We start from the raw sequence: 19,497 nt of genomic DNA on the forward strand, positions 1-19,497 counted from the left end.
GCTAAAAAGAGAAACAGACATAGAATAAGAGCGAAAGTAAGAAAGAAAGAAAGAAAGACAGTAAGAGAGAGAGGGAAGAAAGAGGGAGAAAAAATAGAGAGAGAGTGTGTCAGGTCTCTGAGTAATGGCTTCAGTGTACCAGCAGGGAGCAGGTTGTGGCGTGTGACCTGCTGACCCTGCCCTGCTCTTGCTCCTGCTCCACAGAGCGCCCGGCCCACAGACCAGAGAGAGACCCGGGACAACACCTCATGTATCAGCTATGACCCACTGGCCTGGAACACCACTGACTGTTCTATACCATTTTAAGTTCTGTACAACAAACATTGTTGAAGAAGCAAATGAGAGGCTCCTGAGATGGTGAAAGTTGATTCAAGACAGTAATGAAGTGAACTTCAGATTTTAAGATGAAAGAACAATAAACGAAACAACAAATAGGACAAAACATATGGTGGCTCACAGGACTGAACTGTCTCTTTCACTTTCTTTCTCTCGACCACTTTTTCTCTCACATATACTTGTGGGAGATTTATAGAGATATACTCTCTCTCTCTCAATCCCAAAACGAAGAGAGGACAGGAATGGAAGGAGGACCTCCACAATCACAGAAGCCCAAACATGGAAGCTCTTATCCTCCTCTATCTCTCCCTCAGTTATTATTTCTGCTCAGCTCCCTGGCTGGGGGAATGAGGGACGTTTCCATTTCATGCCAGTCATTTCCAGGCCTGTGTGTTACCTGCGTGGTGATAAGTGTGTGACTGACTAGTGTGTGTCGTTTGTCACTGTCCAGCTCAGAGTGACAGTGCCAGATTGACGCTGATGATGAGAAGAACCCTTGTTCAGGCAAAGGCACGGCAAAGAACACACGAGCAAAACACACACACACACAATTGCAACACACACACTCACACACACGCACACACACAGACATAGAAAATCAACAACTAGACCGTTTGCTGGTAATACACAATATGTAGCAGTGTCAAAGTGATGATTGCTTTGATATGAACAAATAATGCTTCTCTGCTGCTGTGCTGTAATCCATCTCACGAGGGCCTGCAAACAGCAGAGCACATCAGTTCAGAGACACAAAGACACATCCGCAGAAGGACTTAATCACGGAAGGGAATTCTCTTGAAACAAACATCCAACAAACAAACAATTAGTGTCCTCCATGTTAAAATGCTCTGCAGTTGATTCTGTCTGCATAGGCTTCACATGCTGAGCATCCTCATCACAACATGACTAACAGCCTGATTGATTGACTGATCTATTGATTGGCTGCCAAACTGCTTGATTGAGTGACTTACAAACTAATCAACCAACTAAGTTATTGATTTAACGGGCCATTTTAAAACACATACAGCAAGTAAGTGTCCATAACTAGACAGTCCATCCCTTCAAGCCCCCCCCATCCCTCCCCCCCCCCCATCCCTCCCCCCCCCCCCATCCCTCCCCCCCCCCCCCCCCCTCGCTCTTTCTAAATGCTCCCACACAAAGTGAAGATGCGTCGAGGCGTCCGTGGAGGAGAGAGGTTTCTGGTTTCTGAAGGAGAGCAGAGACTCTGGGCCCAGCCTCACCTGAGGAGACAGAACAAAAGAGCTGTGCAAACCTGTAGCCCAACACAGGGAGCTCCGTCTTTGATCTGGACCGGAGAGAGAGAGAGTAGTTTGATGAAATATGATATTGATGAAATATTGATGTTCCCCCATGGGGACCCCTGGTCTTCTTTCAGGATGCGTGTGCTGGCCCACACTCTGCTGTTCTGGAGTGTAAACGTGCAGGGTTGTGAGACTCGAAGGGATGAGATGGTCCTAATGGTTGTAATGCGTCTTAATGCTGCTGAATGGGCCCCGGCAGGGCAAGATTGGGCAGTCATTTTGAGCGGGATCAAAAGAAGAGAGGGTATCTGTGCTGCTTCTCCTCCTCCTTCAACATCCATAACTACTGTAAATGGTGTGGTGTCTGTGGGTTAGGTCTTAGCAGCGCAGAGGCTGAGAGTGTGTTCAGAGACTGTGTGTGACATCCACTCTCATCTGGGGAGAGAGGTCAAGTACTGCCTGCCTGAGGACACCAGACTATGGTGTCGATGCTGTTTCATGTGCATATTCTCAGAACTTGAACTGGAGTTTTGATGCAATTATTTCATTGAGACAGATTGATGAGAAGCCACTTTTTGCATGATTTTGTGTTTTAATTTAATGTTGCACTCACATCCTGTTTGCAGTGTAGTACTCGAGACCGGTGTGGTCTCGAGACCACTTTTTGAAGGTCTCGGTCTCGTCTCAGAATCGACCGCATTTTTACTCGGTGTTGTCTCGGTCCTGGACAAAGAGGACTCTGGATTTTATTTAAAGATCTTTAAATAAAAGTTGGTCTTGAGTCGGTATCGTCTTGACTCGGTATCATCCTGTTTTGGTCTTGACTTGGTCTCGACCCCTCAAAGTCTTGGGCTTGTCTCTGTCTCAATACACTCTGGTATTGGTCATGACTTGGTCTCGGTTTAGGTGGTCTTGACTACAACACTGCCTGTTTGATTAAAGTGAATTAGAATTGGAATGGAACTAAGCACGGAGATCTGGTGTGTATTCTCAAAAAGATGTTCACCTGAACTTCAACAATGACTCTTTAATGCAACTATTCACTCTCCTAAATGAGAGAGAGAAGAATAGTTTCTGACCCAATATTCAAATACTCACAAAGCCTAATATCGGCGGGTATAGTGTGTAACATGATTTGAAATGGTGGCTACAAAAATTTGATTTGAGTCTGGAGTAAAGGGACCCACATTCTTCCAGCAACAATAACGACATCCATCCTGAATATTGATAACCGCCTCAAGTGCTTTTGTCTAAGATCTTTGTAGGCCAACAAACTTTAACGAGAAAGAGACAGAGAACCAGAGAGAGAGAGAAAGAGTAAAGAGAAGAAAATGAGAGGAATTAATCGCTCTCTCACGCCGACGTCCGGGCACAGAGATAGACAGCACGCAGAACGACTCCTGCAGAGGGCCTGTGATTATTTCAACTTAAAGGGAAGGAGGGAGAGAGAAAGGGGAATAAAAGAGAGAGAGTGGTAGAGTGACAAAGAGAATAAGGGAGAGAGAAAGACTTCAGAGAAGCCAGGGGCAGGAGATAGTCTGGGAAAGGTCTCGCGTTTAAGTGGAATTAACATGCTCTTCCATAGGAGGCCATTAGATAATCATATTCATACCACACAAGGCTCTGAACCCCCCTCTCTTTCTCTGCGCCCCCTTTAATCCTCTGTGATAAGGGTGAGCAGGCGTCGTGGTTTCATTATGTCGTCATTTGGAATCCGCCTGGGATACCCCCGGGACGCTATCACAGGGAAATTGCTTAAATAGCCGAAGTGGATATAGGTTTGCGTTTATTATTTCTGACAGATTCAAAATAACCGCAAAATATCCCATTCCGATTACAGTTGGTGAGAGCCTGTTATCAGTCATGCACACTAATGGGCCCTCTCATACACACAATATACCTCCGCCAGCCACAGAGAGACAGGAGGGAAGGAGAGAGAGTGAACGTGGAGGATTGGGGGGGGGGGGGGTGAGGAGTGGCGGGTTGGTGCTTTCTCTCATTGTTTTCACTGTTTGCTCTTTGGTGTGTGTGTGTGTGTGCATGTTTGTGTGTGTGTGTGTCTGTGAGTGTAAGTGTTGAGGAGGGGCACTTGAACTTTGCGTACACAGCTTTGCGACAGATAGCCTTCGTGCACTCCGGCAGTAGATTAGTAGACTAGTCTGTAAACTAAAGAAAAAACTCCTTTGTTGAATGTTTGTTTGGCCCCAGTAGCCCTGCTGCTCTCTGTCTCTCACTTTCCCCTCTGTTTGGGAATAACGAGTCATAAACAAGTTTTTATGCAGGTAAAGCAGTTATCAGGGAAACAAGGAAGTGCTCCATATCTGTTTTGACTTAAATGTGCAGCTCTTCCAGTAAGCTGTAGAAGAGATGGAAGTGTAACAGGATCAAGTGTTTAAGTAACTGAGATGTGCTTAACCAGTTTGAAAAATGAATTGGTTATCATGATTCTACCCAAGGGTGTTGACGAGGTTGTGTCTGACATGAATGAAAAGCTTTGCATGTGCTTGTTTGATAATGATGCATCTACGGATAGACAACCCCTTTTTAGCATTACCTTGCACGGAAAGAATGGTGTCTCTCAAGTCGATGAAACAGCAAACCATCTTGCTGTACTTTGGCTCTGTCTCTAATGCATTGCAAGTGGTCACATCTGTGTAGATATCGTATGGCTGTGCTGCTAGATCCATTTCACTGAGACATCTGTCCAGAGGGAGGGAGTCAGAAAGAAACATCCAGGCCTCTCCATGCTGCTTCATACTGGCCAGGCCCCCTGTGATTGTGCTTAGAAACACGCATATTTACTCTCAAATCTTCATACCCGGTGAGTGAGATCATGGATGAAATGACTCTTGAATGAAACATGTTCACAGTGTTTTCAATGGTCACCGTTCTAAACAAAACAGGACTTAAAAACAAAGAGTGCATTTTATGAGATGTTACATGTCCATAAAGATAAATATACTATTTATCAAACAGTAAAACAGGAGACTGTTTAAGACCATTTCTTATCTTAACTGTGTGTCAGTGTGTGTACAGTAACTGAGAGTAAATCCATATGTGTCTGAGTTTGTCTGAGTCCGTAAAATGTGTCTGTCTGTGGGCTCGTGCATGTATTGTGTGTTCACGTGTGCTTGTGTTTCTGTGTGGGGGTGTTTGGGGGAAGTGTGTGTGGTGTACAGAAGGGCACCTCCCTGGCTGTGTAGATCCCAGGTCTGGAACAAACAGTAGTTCATTCTTAATTGGGGTGAGATGAGGGGCTTAGAGGAGGCCAAGAAGGGACCCATACCCCCTTTCTTTCTCCTCCAGAATCGCTTTGGCTCCAGAGGTGCTTTTGATGTGTGCTTTGGCTCTCTGAGTCCTACTTTGGAATATGTTCTTGGGAGACCATTGGTTACTTGCCTCCAGGCAGAATCTCAATCCCAGGGATCCTGGCCCTCTTTGATGAAATACTTTCGGGAGCTGCTAACCCCACTGATGCCCATGTGCACTCCTCCCCTTCCTCCTCTCCTCTCTTTTCCTCCCCCGCTCACCACCTCCCTTCCTCCCCCTCCCACTCCCTCTCCTCTTCATAACAAGGACTTTATCTCTGTGTAGTCCAGGCCAGATGAGCTCTGCCTCACAGACTGACAGGAGAATTACCCTCTGAGAATTACTCTCCTGTCCTCTCCTCTCCTGGGTTCTCCTTCTCTCTCCTCTCCTGGGTTCTCCTTCTCTCTCTCTCCTCTCCTCTCCTGCTTTCTCCTTCCCTCTCCTTTCCTCTCCTGGGTTCTCCTTCTCTGTCCTCTCCTCTCCTGGGTTCTCCTTCTCTGTCCTCTCCTCTCCTGGGTTCTCATTCTCTGTCCTCTCCTCTCCTGGGTTCTCCTTCTCTGTCCTCTCCTCTCCTGGGTTCTCATTCTCTGTCCCCTCCTCTCCTGGGTTCTCCTTCTCTGTCCCCTCCTCTCCTGGGTTCTCCTTCTCTGTCCTCTCCTCTCCTGGGTCCTCCTTCTCTCTCCCCTCCTCTCCTGGGTCCTCCTTCTCTGTCCCCTCCTCTCCTGGGTTCTCCTTCTCTGTCCCCTCCTCTCCTGGGTTCTGCTTCTCTGTCCTCTCCTCTCCTGGGTTCTCCTTCTCTGTCCCCTCCTCTCCTGGGTTCTCCTTCTCTGTCTCCTCTTCTCCTGGGTTCTCCTTCTCTCTCCCCTCCTCTCCTGGGTTCTCCTTCTCTGTCCCCTCCTCTCCTGGGTTCTCCTTCTCTGTCCTCTCCTCTCCTGGGTTCTCCTTCTCTGTTCTATCCTCTCCTGGGTTCTCCTTCTCTGTCCCCTCCTCTCCTGGGTTCTCCTTCTCTTACAAAACTCTGGACACTGATGGACTGCCTTGTTCATATTCTACATTTATCTTGGTATTTATTATCTACTTTGTGATAAAACTCTCCCATGATTTCAGTTTTAAAAGCCTGTCAAACTAAAGTGCCTGCTTCAACATGCATTTGTATTGTACAAATATCAGTTTAGTTCAAAATAGGCCACGTTTTTGTGTTGCATGTTATTTTGGACTGCTATTATTGACTCTTAGTCTGTGCATGACAGGGTTTGGATATGCTTTGAGAAGCAGTCAGACCTGATTGATTGGGGAGTATTAATTAGTCAATATGCATCTTATTAGCACAAGGTCCAGGAGGGATAGTGGGGTGAAGGAGGCCGTCAGAGGGAATTGTTCTGATAGGTTCCTCTGAACAACAGAAGGCTTTTAAATATTTACTATGTTCCAGCTTTTGCTTAGAGGAAAGAGTAGGCTACACGTAGCAACTATATAGATTTTCTCACTTCTCAGCTCTGATGCTGTTGTACTTGACGTTCAGGTGAGCAGAACGATGGCTGACCGTTGACATGACCTCTTGACCACACACACAGTCAAGCCTTGCAAACCGATTAACCAGTGAATCTCCTTCCCAAACCACCACCTCTTCATTGATTGATGCGAGCCCCAAAAGACTTCTTTAACTACATAATTTCCCTGTATATTGATTATGTATATTGATTATACCTAACCTTACAGAAAGGCTTGTTTTTCCTTTATATCGTAACATTAGGTCTTATTCCGGTGGCAATGCCCGGGAGACCACTTAACACTTTCCCGCTCATAAATCGACAGCTTCCCTATCGTATGAGGTTGAGCGCGTCACGTTAATTCCACCGCATACGTGAATTGGAATTATTGTGAATAGCTCCGGGCACGAGGCCTGGCCTGTATAAATTGACGGATTTATAATTAAATAATTAAAAATAATTCTCTTTCAAAATTTCTTAATTTGTAACGCAGCTTGGGACACTAATAACCATCTAAGACGTCTACTCAATTCCTAAACATGCATGCATGTATACTACCATTTTAAAATAGCTGCTGTTAATTATCATAAACAAAAGGAAAATTATAGGCTGTTATAAATTTGCATTAGAGAGAATAAGACAAACTTCAGATAAATCACATCTTCAGTAGCCTCAAAATCCCGTTAACCTATATCCTGGAAAAAGGTAAACCGCGGAGATTACCCATGCCGGGTTGTTGTAACGGTCCAACGGTCCCAAACGTGTACACACCGGCTCAAGAAAGCACGGCCCGGAGCAGAGCGAAGAGAAGGAGGGGGACGGGGCAGTATAGAAAAAGAGGGAGGCAGAGAGCGAGCGAGCCATCCGAAGGGAGGAGTCAAGAGAAGGAAAGAGCAGCTGGAGTTCCACACTTCGTTCTCCCCTCGAAAAAGCATACTTCATGTAATAACAACTGCCCAAGCGTTGTAAACACTTATGTTTTCATATTGTCCACGTTAACTGTCTGCTATCCGCAGATTTGTTTGCAGGATCGTGTTTAGTTCAGCAGTCGGAACAAACTGTGAACAGGAGTAGAAAACGGAGAAGGAAAAGTCTGTCTCGCCGTTTTGGAGTTGGGAGTTGCAGCGTAAAAAGTAACAGGAGGCAACTTCAGGTCGCAAGAGGCACATCTGCAGCTAAAGAAAAAAAATATTTCACTTACAAGAAGAAGGCAGAAATATCAAGAGTATATAATTGGGGAAAACGCCTTCGAATACGTAAGTGCAAAAACACGACTATGCTGATGGGCGATTTCCTTTGAATGTTTATTCACAGATTGCTTTGAAAGTTTTTTTAAACAAACGACGACTTATTCAAAACAGTGCGTTTCAAATGAGGTGAGATATCATAGACGTGAACATATCTGTATGTCTGATGCAGAAAACGTATCTTAATAGCCTATCCGTTGCATTTACCATCATAGCCCATTTATTAGCCTAATTTGCACACCTCGAACATTTTGTCTTCATAGTAGTGATTTCTTTATGTAGCCTAGTCTATAACTTTTAAAAACTTCTCTGGAAAAGTTTTACGAGGTTCAGTAGGTAGCTTATTCAAACTTTGAATGGGTAGCCTATTGAGTTGATAAAAGTAAGCTGTGCTAGCCTACTTTTAGGCTACTCAACATGAAGTGTAGGCAGGTTAACTTCTATAATATCTACGACTTTAAATGTAGTGTTGGTGGGTGAATAGCCATGATTTGAATTTATAAAGAACATAACACACAAATAGCGTAGGCTAAATAAATAAATAAATGGCATTGTTGAGAGTAGTGGACTGCAACTTCTTTGAGAACTTGTTCTGCAGGCATGAAAGTTATTGGACTTTTGCCTAAAGAAACGCATGGGGGAGGTGGTGGTGGTGGGGGGGTCACGCATATTTATCTGTGATCATATTTCAGCGCGATTTACCGACTCGTGTCTGTTATTGATTCGATTTTTCCACTATGATAAAGCATAGGGCTACATTACATTTAGGATATTGAAGTAAATCAATAGATTGAGTTCATAAAAAACGTAAAAAGTAAAAATCATATTTTCCAAAACACAGCCTAAACGTTACAGCTTATCGTGCAATAGGCCTGTAAAGCCTGAATAATGTAAGCATATGGCTGCTACATTTGGGATATAACATAATTACAGATTTAGCCCATTGACAACCAAGCCTATAATTCATAAACACACAACATTTGATCAGGGTGGTTGTTCCTAATATATGGGAAGCCTAACCTTTTTTCAGACACCCAGATAAACTTTAATTTATACTTACACTTGAAAACATGGAAACATTTTGAAACTATAAATAGCGCATGTTTAAAAATAGTAGGCTAATAAAACTTAAGTCAGCCTTTCATTTAAAATATATATTTTGCTCCTTTCCCGGATTTTTAGGCCCGTTATTCAAACGACATCAGCGCAGCTCGAGCTTCCATGTGTAGATATTTGTTTTAAACTTTTCCTTCTGCTCCCCGCCAGCTGTTCCACATATTCGTTGCTTGTCGGATTCGCTGTGAGTGACTGGTGGACCGTTTATGTCTCGAGTTTCACGCCGCTATACAAACGACCAGGGGTTCGAGGCGTTCATCCGTGCGGTGACGGTTCAGCTAAACCTACTTTGACACTTGGCAAATTATTAACGGAGATCTAGACGCCTTGAGAAAAGCAGTGAATAAGCCTTCATGCAACAAAAGACGTTCAAGTGTTTGTTCACATAATATAGGCCTATAGCCTAAAATTAACAGAAAAAAAACCTAATTGGTCGTACTGTAAAGTTTAATACATTTATTTTTTGATGATGGAAACATTTCGTAGGCTAAACTCAACCTCCCCCCAAAAAACCCCAACGGAGAATATTTTCAAGAAGGCATTGCCAATACCTCTCCAAAAGTCTGTTAAATGTGTTAAATTAATTATTGCTTGAAAAAATAAATCAGGAACACGCAAAATTATTTTCTTTGACTTGAAATACAACGAAAAAGATTAACCTTTGATCTTAGAGTTTCCGCACGGATTCAAATAGGCCTGCTTTAAATGTAGGCCTATTAAATTAAAATTGAACTGTCACTTCAGATGCAGACGAAGAGAGCCTATGTTTGACTGTGTGTATTTTTATGGATAAAATAAAAGTGTCAGATAAAAAAATATAGAAATCCATTACCTATCTGTATTTAATTATACATCCATCACATGTCAAGTCATTTATTTTCTAGTATTTGGATAAGACATTCTGGATTCTTTTAAAAGTATATTCAGCATTTTTGTGACAATTCTGGTATTTCCCATTGAGGGTTTTGGATCTAAATTGCTGTGATTGATTGTGGACATACTGTTGAGCTTTTGTGAATTTGTCATCTAAAGAATATATAATTGCTTAGCTCCAGATTGAATGCTCAACAAAGCAACATTACAGATAATTAGTTACATTTGAGGTCTATTTAGATTTCCGTAATGGATGGCTGATATTTTCCATGAGAAAATGATGCTTAATTTGGTTAATTTGAGTACAGCATGGGGGAAAATGTTGACGAGCAAAGAGTGTGTGGAGGTCGGAGATATTTCATAATTTAATCATATTAATTATGAATGATATCTGATGAACACATTCAGTATTATTAATATGTATGTTGGTTTTGTTTGACCATATCTCCAGATAAAAGATTACAGGGGCTGGGCTCTGGCGGAACAGGTGCAATTTAACAAAACACGGTTCGTGTCATAAATGATGCAGTAACAGTGATGAATGCAGAAAATGTTCGAGATGATAATCTGCCGGGGGCTGAGGGAATAAATATTCTCAATAACAGAAGCATTTGCTTATTTCACCCGTGCAGATGAATCAATGTCTATCCCCAGTCTTGCTGTTCCACCGGCTGGGGAACAGCAGGATAACCTGCGCTGCCTCTTGGCTGCAGTCAGATAGCACTGCGCTTACAAAGGATTGTTATTATATACTTTATATTTATTATCTCCGTTTCGACATGCTTTTTACATTAAATGATGCATAGCGGTATCAGACCGATGCACCAGTGACCTCCCCAGAGTGCTCCCCAGACTGCCAGAACAGAGACTGTCACCAGCTGATGGTAATGCAGAAAGATGACACACTATTAGCCCCTGAGTCAAGTCCCCCCCCCCACACACACACACACCCACCCAGCCCCACACAAATCCACAGCAGGTGCATAAACGGGCGGCCTTCGTCCCTGGTCCGACATCCTCCTAGAAGAATACCTGTTATCAGGTGGGGATGGATGTGGAGATGAGGGGCTAATGAACTCTGCTGAGGTGTAAATGAGCAGGTAAAGGACACACTCGTAGGGAGCCAGCTTGAGTAGTGTTTAACACCAGGCTCATTATGGGGTGGGTGGGGGGGGGGGGGGAGTGTTGATTTGGTCTCAGATAACGGGTGCAGGAGGGTTCTGTCTTCAGCGTTTATTCCTGTCCCAGGTTTCTATGATGTGTTTGCCGTGTGTCTGTTGTGTGTCTGCTATGTGTCGTGTGTGTCTGTTTGTGTGCTGTGTGTGTGTGTGTGTGTGGGGGGGGGCTGTCACAAACAGAAGGATGGCAGGCTGTTGCACACTTGTCACAGTAGTTAATGTGAGCAGAAAGGTTCGGGGACATTCTGTGTCTCACGGCGAGAAGTTTGCTCCAGATCTCAGGGCTGTACTCTCATTTCTGTTCCACCTCAGATCTCAGCCAACATTAGCAGGTGTGACCAGGAGCAGTTATTATCCCTGCTCATAACATGCAAATATACAGAGCATTTCATTGGACTTAAATGTGTAATCTTTCCCTGGAGTGATGAGGGCCTCTGCTGGGGACCTGCAAGCACAGATGAGTGGGGATAGACCCCCGATAGATACCTCTCATTCTGATGGTGGCCAACTTTGATATGTTGACATCAAATGAAAAAGACAGTGGGGAAAGGAAAAAGGACAAGTCAGAGAGAGAGAGAGAGAGAGAATGAGAGAGAGAGAGAATGAGAGAGAGAGAGAATGAGAGTGATTGATTGAGTTAAAGGAGCGAGGAGGAGGAGGAGGAGAGAAGACTGAGGTGCGTGTGTGTGTACACACACGTGTGTGTGTGATAAGAACTGAGCTGAAAAGTTGAGTCTTTTTGACGGCGAAGCCGAGGAGCGTCAAAGTGTCTGGATACATTTGCGTGTGAACAGTGAGAAGAAGGGGCCAGTGCGCGCAATATGCTCTCCAGGGCCTCCACCCCAGCCCCCTAATCCCCAGGCCTGGCCATCCCTTCAGGGCATGCCTCAGATCAGCCTCCCTGGCTCTGCGCCGCGCGGCCGCCCCCCCCAATAGCCCCGACGGCACATTTAATATGCTATGTGTTCCTGCCTCCACCTCAACCAGCACTCTCCCAGAGCGTTGCCCCCACTGCCTGCTTCAAGGAGCCCCCTAAAGGCACCTTTCAGTCTTAGCGAGTGAGAGGGGCTGGAGGGTCATGGAAGGGAGGAGGGCTAAAGATGTCCTCACTCTAATAACATGCAAATATGCTGTATGGGTTCAAGTTGTGTGTGCCTGTGACTTCCTCTCTACAAATCTTACCAAATTCTCACTTACCCAGACAATCTTTTACGGAAACACACACACACACACACAGATACACACACACCTTCTCCCCTCTCGTGCTAGCAGAGTTTTTTTTTTCTAGGCTCAGGAAATAAGGAGAGGAGGAGAGAGCAGAGCTGAGCTCCCTGGCAGCCCTCTCCTGGAACCTCAGTCTGAACCTGCCTAACCAGGGCACAGCCTGCCAGACACACACATACATACACACACACACACACACACACACAGCCTGGACCAGGCAGTCTGCCTGATGCATACACACACACACACACTCATGCACTTGAGATGAGACAGGAGTATGACTTGTGAACTCATGAGTGTGCCAGCGAGTGCCTGCTTTTTCTTTTTCACAAATACTTGAGGACAAACAGTGTGTGTGTGAGAACGCAGCTCGACCCCCTCCCCCTGTTTGTTCTAGCTATCGTAAAAGCGTCTTTAGGGCCGTCGTGTGAAGCATGGCAGCAAGAGGTGAAGTGTGGGCCCATCTGCCAGTGGGCTGCTTAAGGCTGCGTTCGAGATGGGCTGTTTAAGGCTGCGTTCGAGATGGGCTGTTTAAGGCTGCGTTCGAGATGGGCCGTTTAAGGCTGCGTTCGAGATGGGCTGTTTAAGGCTGCGTTCGAGATGGGCTGTTTAAGGCTGCGTTCAGAGACGGCAGTGTGCCGGGCTGGGCCTGTTGGTGCAGATGTATCATTGTGTCAGGGTGACGCAAGGTGATTGTGTCAGCCGTGAGGAGGCCTGTTGGGGGTCTCTCTCTGGACCAGGGAGGTGGCAGGGGGGGCAGAGGATCCGGACGCTCTGCTAACAATGATCTGTCACTTCCTTTGGCTTCTCACCCTGTGTGTGTGTTAGTGTGTGTGTGTGTTTGTGTGTGTGTGTAGAACTGTGAGTTAGTCTTCGTTCACACACCCTGTACAGTGGGGTCACAATATTTGAATAAAAAAAAAAAGTCACATATTTTTTATTAATCGAAAGCATTGAAAAAGTAGTAAGTGATGATAAAATTAAAGAATATATTTTTGTTTTCTTCTTCATTACATTAGATGATAAAAAAGGGTTTAGGCGACTGAATAATCCTATCGAACAATTCCTTTACTGTCTTGCACACATCTTCAAGGTGAAAGCTATGTTGTTTTACCCCAATGTACAGCACCTCTAATGCTTGCCCTAGTTATCTCAGTCTCAGAGAGAGGGGGGGGGGGGGGGGGGTCAAGGAGGTGCCATTGAATGCGTGTCAGATGTAAATTCTTAAGGTTAATACCTGAATGAAGCTCAGGCTTAGTTCTCTTCTGTCTTCTGCAAACATGTTTGGATGAGTGCCCACTTCCCCCTCCTCTCTGCACTTCACTTCTGCCCTCTGTTCAGGGACTTGGGGCAGTGTGTGTGTGTGTGTGTGCCACCCCCATACCCCCCTCTCCAGGGGCCAGCAGGGGCTCCATAACAAGCGAATACTAACAGATTCTGCCTGTAAGACAAATAATGGCTCATCTTAGAAAAACAAAAGGAGAACTCCACTATCTGAGCAAATTTGTGGCCAACCTGAAAGAGCCCTCCTTTGTGAGCCGGGGCATCTGAAGACTAATCTTTTTTTCTCATGCAAAGTGCGCTGGTTTAAAAGCTGGGCCTCGGATAGAGAGGGGGCTGTGTTTAAACAATACTCCACAGGGAGTGAGGAACAGGGAGGGGAGAGAGGGGAGGGAGGGATGGGGAGCAGAGAAGGAGGGGAGGGGATGAGGGGATTCCTCTCCTTTGGTCCTCAGACAAAGCCTAGTTCCTTTCAGGGTTGGGGGCCAGGGGGGCGGGGGGCTGAGTTCCCTGAAAAAGGGGGACTCCAGCCGTTTTTAATGAGGGTCTCTTATCATAGCTTCCCTACCTGCATAGCTTGACTGGGCCCTCCACTACAGTGGCAGAGGTAAGCAACCTGGGCCCTCCACTACAGTGGCAGAGGTAAGCAACCTGGGCCCTCCACTACAGTGACAGAGCTATGCTTTAAAAAAAGCATATGCCTTGAAATCTGTAGAGAAACAGAAATCTCAATGTGTATACAGGGCCTAAATCATCTCTAGCTATCCCACCAGTCCGACTTGTGTTTTTATTACGAGGGGTTTATATGCTTTGAAAATATATCTTATTCATGAAGATGGCGAGCGCGAAGTTCCCAAAGAATTCATTTTGTTCCCTCAGAAGCGACTTTGCAGGTCGCAGCCGTCTCCTGGTGGAAGGCGAGCATGTCGCGCCGGGCTGTAAGCTTCCCTCAGTGGGCAGGAAAGCACGAAGGGTTCCATTTGTCAAAGGTGCTGTAGTATTTTCCTTTTTTTTTTTTTTTTCAACACTTTCTCGTCTCGGGCCCAAACTCATTGTCTGAACGTAGGCAGGGCATTAGTCACCTCAGAACACTGTGGAAGCCCTGAGGGCTGGGGAACACAGCTTTGAGACTGAAGGAGAGTTGGAGGGAGAGAAAGAGAGAGAGAGAGAGGAAGAGGGGGAGAGAGACAGAGAGAGAGAGAGAGAGAGAGAGAGAGAGAGAGAGAGAGAGAGAGAGGGGGAAGAGATAGGGAAAGTGAGAGTGCAGGGGAGAAAAAGTGAAGAGAGTGGAAGGCAGAGAGGGAGCGAAACGGAGAGACTGGGGAGAGAGAGAATGAGGGAAAACCGACAAAAAAAGGGGGTGAATAAAAACGGAGAAAAGAAGGGAAGGAACGTGTGTGTGGGAGAGCAGGATAGAGGGAGAGAGAGAGCAAGTGTGTGTGGAGAGTGAGAAAGAGAGAGAGAGAGAGAGACTTAAAGGAGTAGAGACTAGAGGTTCTCCTGAGGGCTCTGTATGTAAGCCCCTGTCTACCCCCCAAAGCTGCTTTCACAAAGAGATTTACAAGACAGGTCTCCGGTGTGCATTGCCGCCCTGCATCATGAGGGTTTGGGTGTGTGTGTGTGTGTGCACGTGAGTGTGTGTATGTAAGAGAGATAATGTTTCAAAGAGTGTGTGGATGTGGATGTGTTTTCCATGGCAAACTAAGCTTTGACATGTCAGTATTTTTTCTCCTTTGTATCTTTGCCAGAAAGTGAAACTGGTCCGTTTGGGTCAGTGCTCACAAAACGCCAGAGTGTGCAGAGAATAACATCTATCCAGGGGTTGGAAGACCTTTGGTGTGTGTGTGCGTGCATACGTATGCATGTGAATGTGTGTGTGTGACGTCTGTGATTTGTGTGTGTCTGTGAAAGCGTGTGGATGTGCTTTCCAAATTCACACACACACACAAGAGATCTTTTTAGCTTTTGGAATTATTTATAAAGCCAGGCTGACTTTAGTGTGGCGCTCCAAGTTCCTGTCTCCTTCTATTACTGTGTATGACTCTACCTGCGTTCCCCCTGCTCCTCAAACAGCAGCCCTGCTGCCCTGTCAAACCCGGCAGTCTGACGCCCGCTTCACCTAATGCGGTGACGAGCACCCGTTGAATCTTGCAAATGGTAGTGTTAAAACCTTTTTCCGAATGGACAGAATAAATGCGACTCCGTTCTAAAACTGCTTCAAGCAGCTGTTTCGGTCCAGTAGTGTCTGCTCATCGATCTGATCTCTGCTTCTTGATCCACTCTCAGCTCCTTGGGTTTCTGCACACCAGTGTGGGCCTCAGTGGGTTTGAGATGTTCTATGTTAATCATGCCTTTATTGAAACAAGCTGGGATGTGATTAGAGATATGAACAGAGAGCTAGCCCAGTCCCCACCAGCTCCCCTCTGGCAGAGAGATCAATGCAAACTGGCTAACACAGGCTAATAAGCCATTAGCACACACCTAGCAGAGCAGATTTACATACATTGACCGCTGGACTAATAAAGCAAGTTCTAGAGGTGCCAGGTATTGTGCTTACCCTGGGTGCTTGTGGCTGAGTATGTAAGTGTTTTAATGCATTTGATAGTGTGCGGAAGAGAGATATAGAGGATAGAATGTGTGGGTGTGGGTGTCATAGAGAGAAAGAGAAAGAGAGAGAGATATGGATGTGTGTGTGATGTAATGTGTGTGTGTGTGTGTCTGATGTGTGAGTGGGAGAACTCTCCTCTGTGACTGCCTGTTCTGTGTGAAAGGTGCCAGATTGTGTAGCTGGGAGCCAGACTGTCTCTGCCTGTCAGAAGAGAGAGAGCAACAGAGAGAGAGCGAGAAAGAGAGAGAAAGAGAGAGAGGCATAGAGAGAGAGGGATAAAAGAGAGAGAGAGGGATATAGAGAGAGAGATATAGAGAGAGAGAGGGATAAAGAGAGAGAGAGGGATAGAGAGAGAGAGATAGAGAGAGAGAGAACGGGAAAGAGGGAGGGGGATGATTACAGTACATGGTTCCTCTGATCTGATTCATCACTAACTGTCTCCCCTGCACAGAGTGAACTTATTATCCCTGCCTGAACCTCTGTGCTGGAGACAGCTGCTCGCCATGTTTCCCAATTAACCCCAGGCTCTCATTTTACACTCCAATTAAGGCCTCCTCCTCCTCTCCTCCTCCTCCTCTCATCCTCCTCCACCTCTCAATCTCTCGGCCTTCTTTCCTCCTTCTCCTTTCTTCATCTCCTCCACCTCTCTTCCACCTCCCCTCCTCGTGTCTTGTTATATTTGTTTTTTGTTATGTGCGTCGGGGGTGGCAGTGTCCGTGCCAGCAAGGAGGAAGTCCACGCGTCCAGGCAGCGAGGGGACGAGTGATGGTTTAGGACTCATCCTAAGTGACGTCTTTACGGCCCCTGATTTATCCCGAGCTGGTACTCAAGCAGCTGCAAGACGTAAACACACCCAGATGCTGAGGCGTCCTGGCTGGGTCCTGAAAGCCCGAGGCGACCCGGCCTATGCCTGAGTAATAACAGTCCTTCTCTGTCGGCCATCTTGTGTCTGTTTGTCTTTTGGAGTTTATGAGAAGTTTTGCTGCGCACTTGGCCAGGCTGTGAGGTTTATGATAACTCCTTTCACTGTTACTACAGTATATCACCTGGTCGGTATGGGATTTTGGCCAGTGGTGTACTGTCTTACCTGGCTGCAAGAGAGTCTAGCTAGCTGTCAACATATTCAGTCTTGACTGTATGTCAGTATTCAACAGGGTGTGTTTTTGTGATGCATGAGTTGAGTAGAGAGACTTGCATGTGTTTGTGTGTGTGTGAGAGAGTTAGAAAGAGAGAGAGTTAGAGAGAGAGAAAGTTAGAGATAGAGAGACCCCTCTGTTGCTGTGGAAGTAGAGAGGCCTCAACGTCACCTATCCTTCTAAGGGTTTGTGCGTGTGTTTGTGAGTGAAGTGTGCGCATGTCTGTGCATGTGGGGATGTATGTGACTGTGTGTGCCTCAGTGTGTGTGTGTGTGTGTGTGTGTGTGTACATGCAGGTAATGGTGGGGGCCTGGGTCGGGGGTGTCTGTGGTTGAAATTGAAGTGAAAGAGAAGTGTCGGGTGAGCTGTCAGAGAGCTGGGAGTCTCCTGAACAGACTGAGCTTCATCTTACTTTCATACCTCACTGCCTCTATCTTATATCACAACCTTTACTGAGTAGCACTCCATGTATAGTGTACCATACTACCTTCGCTAGCTGACCATACTTAAGGAATATAGTGTAGTGTGCTACTTCACTGGCTAACCATTCTCAGTACTGGTTACTGACTAGTTGCATCTTGGGTAGTTGGAACACACGGATTTCCGGATGAAATGGCAGCTCCTCGTCATGGCGTTTTATCAGTTTGTTTCATGGTGCCTTCGGTGGAGGATCCGTAACTCAGCTGCCTCATGAAGTCCCAACCCCTTCCTCCCCAAGGTCTAGCTCCCCCGTCCATCGCTGACAGCTCAGCGCTGGTACGCAGGTCCAAGCCCAGTTCCCCGGCCCTGCCAAGACCTTCCAGGTGTTTCTCAGCCCTGGCCTGGCTGTGTGCACCTGAACTGCAGAACAGAAGATAAAAATAAATAATATTCTGACGCTCCAGAATCTTCTGTATGACTCCAACCGTTGGAAGTGCTCCCACCTCACACAGGAAGAGGAGTATTAGGGGCCATGCTGCTCCTTCATCTTCATTGACGTCCTCCCCTCCTCTTCTTCATCCTCTACATCCTCTGCCCCCTCCTCCTCACTCCCTATCGCAACACATTTCAGAACAGCTCCTGTTTAGCCCTGACGTGAAGGCATTCCTTTGCTATTTTTTGTGTGATTTGCTTGATTTAAATCTCCCCCTTCCTCCCCCCCCCTCCTCCATCCCTTCCTATCCTCTTTTCCTTTCCCTCCCTCCCTCCCTCCTCCCCCCTTTGCCCCCTTTCCCCCTTCCACTCTTCCTCTATCACCGGAGAGCCAAACATCGGGACAACTTCATCTTATCCAATTTACCCCCCTCCCTCCCTCCATCCCCTCCACCCCCCTCTTAATACGGTTTACATGGCACGGTCGCGAGGGCCCGGACAGGAATTAATAAGAACCAATAAAGCGGGCCGGCGGGGCATCTTGCCGAGTCTTTAAGTAAACATTATGACTTGTTGAGGGAGGCTTCAGGGGCCAGTGGTTGATGAATGGCTGCCTGGCTCGGGGAGGGCTAATTTCTCACTTAGTCGTCCTGATGGGCCCAGCTAATAGGGGCTGCTTTGCCTGGCTGATTGTCTGCTGGGTTTGTTATTGTGTATTATCACGCTGCCCCCTGGCTGTTAGTTCCACACGGCCTCAGAGAGATGATGGCTCAGCCTCCATTAATCACCCTCTGTCTCAGCCTCGGCCTCAGCCTCTGAGAGAGAAAGAGGGAGTGAGCGAGCGAGCGAGAGGGAAAGGGAGAGAGGGGGAGAGAGGTGAAGCCGCGGAATTGAGAGGATTCGATAGGAGGATCACTTAGCTGTAACTTAGCATGTCTGGACAGTCGTTGGGAACCTCATCTCTTTCACAGGTACTGAACCTTGTCTCAGGTGACAACATTTGGTCAGAACGCCACTGTAAGTCTGTTGATATGCTAAAGTCCTGCTGTATAGGCAGTAAGGGAGAAAGAGAGAGGAAGGGATGAAGGGAGGAATCGAGAGAGAGTAAGAGATGTGTTCTCTGCTCCCCAGGGCCATACATGAGGAGACCCTGTCAAAGTCTTAGCTGTTCCCTCTACCACTCTGCTAGCATCCCTGTCCTTGATCCCTCTGTGAGCCATGCGTAAGTGTGTGTGAGAGACAAAGAGACTGTGTGTGTGTGTGGGTGTGGGTGTATAGGTGTGTGGGTGTGTTTTCATCAGCAAAGGTATTTTTCTGCTTCCGCTCATCCCCTCCCTGGAGCCCCTTCTCTCCTTCAAGCTGCGCTCACTCTCACACATGTACACACACACACACACACACAGAAGGGCGTATACAGTATGATGTACATACACACACACACACACACACATGCACCAAAGCAAAAGAAAAAGCTACTCAGCTGCCCTGACAAAAAACACACTCACTCACTCACCTCCTTTCAAACAGCACAATATCATGCACCCAGGAGAGCCAGATAGACAACTAGGTGTGTTTGCGATGGAGT

General features: G+C 46.4%; 1 protein-coding gene across 1 annotated transcript in view; it reads left to right on the plus strand.

Annotated features, from left to right (window-relative positions):
- The first annotated feature begins 7,465 nt into the window (after positions 1–7,465).
- The window catches only part of gli3 (GLI family zinc finger 3), a 51,549-nt gene continuing 39,517 nt past the window's right edge, over positions 7,466–19,497 (plus strand). The window contains exon 1 of the mRNA XM_067252226.1: positions 7,466–7,653. The gene's annotated coding sequence lies outside the window, so the exon portion shown is untranslated. The remainder of the gene's footprint in view (positions 7,654–19,497) is intronic.

The sequence above is a fragment of the Osmerus mordax genome, chromosome 15, assembly GCF_038355195.1.
Source record: "Osmerus mordax isolate fOsmMor3 chromosome 15, fOsmMor3.pri, whole genome shotgun sequence".
NCBI lineage: Eukaryota > Metazoa > Chordata > Actinopteri > Osmeriformes > Osmeridae > Osmerus > Osmerus mordax.